The sequence below is a fragment of the Oncorhynchus kisutch genome, linkage group LG15 (genome assembly GCF_002021735.2).
Source record: "Oncorhynchus kisutch isolate 150728-3 linkage group LG15, Okis_V2, whole genome shotgun sequence".
NCBI classification, from domain to species: Eukaryota; Metazoa; Chordata; class Actinopteri; order Salmoniformes; family Salmonidae; genus Oncorhynchus; species Oncorhynchus kisutch.
The window spans coordinates 70,108,246-70,111,317 of NC_034188.2; positions in this window are offsets into that span (position 1 = coordinate 70,108,246).

Here is a 3,072-nt window from a genome sequence, read left to right on the forward strand (position 1 = left end):
ACCGGATCGATAGGTCCACCAGCTGGTCCAGTGTAAGGGTGGTGTCCCTGCAGGCTAGCTCCCGACGAACGTCCTCTCTTTAGAACTCTCCACGCCGGCCGCCAGAGTTCTAAAGTCCAGCGCAAAATCTTGAGCGCTCCTCATCCCCTGACGTAGATGAAATAGGCGTTCCCCCGCCGCTCTCCCCCCCAGGTGATGATCGAATACCGCCCGGAAACAGCGGGCGAACTCCTCATAATCATCCAGCGTCTGACCTTCCCTGCCCCAGATGGCGTTGACCCATTCCAGGGCTTTACGTTCAGACAGGAGATGAGGGAACTCACTCTCTCTCGTCCTAAAGGGGCTGGCTGGACAGATGCCAGGTAGAGCTCCAGCTGGAGTAGGAACCCCTGACACCCGACAGCTGTCCCATCATACGCCCTCGGAAGCGAGAGTTGAATCTCACCGGATCCTGATGACGGAGGGGTGGACATCACGGGAGGTAATGGTGGAACCTGAGGAGACGACACAGGGTGCACGGGTAAACCCCCCCTCTCCCATCGGTCCATGGTTTGATTCTGTCAGAGTCTATCTAAAAGACAGCGAAGGAGTCAGGCGCAGGACACAGATGAGAGTAACAATCACTGATTTACTCAATCCAAAACGTAACAAAATCCCGTTCCAAACAAGAACAAAACAGGACTCAAACTACAACACACCGGAATACACGAAAGACAATTACGCACAAAACAGAAAGGGAAACCAGAGGGTTAAATAAGGAACATAATTATGAGATGGGAACCAGGTGTGTAAACAGATGAAACAAAAGGAAAAATGGAACATGAATCGGTGGCGGCTAGAAAGCCGGTGACGTAGACCACAGAACACTGCCCGAACAAGGAGAGGGAACAGCTTTGGGTGGAAGTCGTGACAGTTTTAACTTTCGGGTAGAACTTTTTAACTTTATATTTTTTCTACAAAACATAGAAATGTGCCATTTTCACATTATTTTGACACTGGACAATTTTGACATTGTCCAATAGATAATGAAAATGAGGTTGAAAAGTGGTAAAGTTGCCATTTAAGAAGATACATTTTAGAAATAGGCGGGGTTTATGACTTTGTGGCAATCACAGAAAATCTATGTTTTTTGTATGCTGATGATGTGTTCCACCTCTGATGGAACAGAGGTGGAAATGTGAAATATGTGATGAGGAAGATGCAAGAAGCTGTGGAAGTTTTGGGTAGTCCTTTGCATGGGTTGATGTAAGTTTCCTTTGACAATCAGTCTTCCAGATAGATGACACAGGAACCTTGGTATAAAACTCTCTAGTAATAAAATGCAATTGCAGACAAAGATTCACATACAGAATACCTCAGTAGTCTATAGTAAAGATCTGTGTGGCGAAACAGGAAACAACGCTCCTTATACTAGTTGGTGTGGACAGCCTACCATCAATCATACCTTAACATTCTATCTAAAATGAGAAAAACATGTCTAGACTGTGGTTTCTCTCTCTACTATCTCGGCCTTGAGCCTGCGTGACCATCAGCAGGTGCAGACAATTCTCAGCCTGAGAACTAAAGCAGTACATCTCCATTTACCCAGTACTTTTCCATCATTGCACATTGCAAGCATACAAAGGTCATCACATATATACAGAAATCATGGCATTGGCTGAATCTACTGAATCCGATGCGTATACCCAAATAATTATCTGCAGCTGCCACCACATCATTTTGAATTGTTATTCTTTTTTAGGACTGGGTTGGATCGCATCCAACTTTTAGGGTGCATACACCGCCACCTACTGTACTGGAGTGTGAGTCCAGTCACAGCCAACCTACTGTACATTACATTCTCTTCATCAGTCATGTTCCTCTAAGAAAGTGAAATAGAGCCCTAGACACCACTTCCTACCCCTTTCCTCCCCCCATTACACCACCCCAACCCCATCCAGCCTCTCTAACACTTTCACACATCTCTCCCTATCTATGTCATACAGTTCACAAAATATCAACACATGCTCCACCGTTCCTCCACTAAACACTCATCACACAGACTTGTTTCATGTCTCCCTATCATCCAACCTAACATTCAAACCTGTGAGCCCAAACGTAATCTACTCCACATAACTTCCTCTGACCTAAATCTCATAGGATTGCGGTGGGAACCATGAAACCACGTCTTTGGAATGCCCCACAAGGTGAAAGAGAATGAGGTGGCCAAAGGCCGGGTTGTACAGAGCATTTCATACGCAGCAGCTGTAAAATGGTTGAGAGTTTGAATGGTGCACCAGAAGAGTCCATGGTGCTGAATAGGCCTACACCGCAGGCTGCAGGGGTTGCCTTTCACCAGCAGGATCCTGACATTTTAAAGCTTAAGAAGGTGGACATTGTGGCCTTTATAGCTATTGTAATTAATGGCACTGCCAAGGTGGAGAGAAGGTCCAGGAAGATAGAAATCATAGTGGATGTGGCGGATTGGTTCCTGGGGCTGAAAGATTTCTCAGCAAAGGAGTTACATGGAATATTGGCACAAGCTGTACCAACCTCTCAGGTCCTAGAGCCTGAGAAGGAAGATATGGGATAATTAAAAGAAGGAAGGGAGAGTTTTGTTTGTTTTGGCAATGTATTATTTTTATTAGGGTGGATTAAGTTCGTTTCACTATTACGTATGGATTTAAATTAAAATGTATTTATTATTTATTTGTATTGCCGCCATCCAGTTTGTGGCGGAAATCCCCCTTTTTGGGTTGTAGTCCATCATAAAACCAGAAGAAGGAAATATTATTATTAAGAGCTTTGACTTCAGAAGCACGAAAGGGTATGTTGAGTGGTGGTGTCCCATCCTCCCAGGCTGTTGGCATGGTGCAGGAGCAGATAGGGTTAAAGTAATGGAATGGGGTAGTGTGTTTTTAATGACTGTAGGGTTAGTTGGAAGGGTGTATTTATTTTATAAAATATTTCCTTTTCACGTTTTCCCATTTCTTATCACAAAGTATAATGGATTTCAATTATAGTCCAGTTTGTGGCAGTAATTACCACATTTTGGATGCCAACCGCCGTTAAACCTCGAAGAAGAAGACTTCT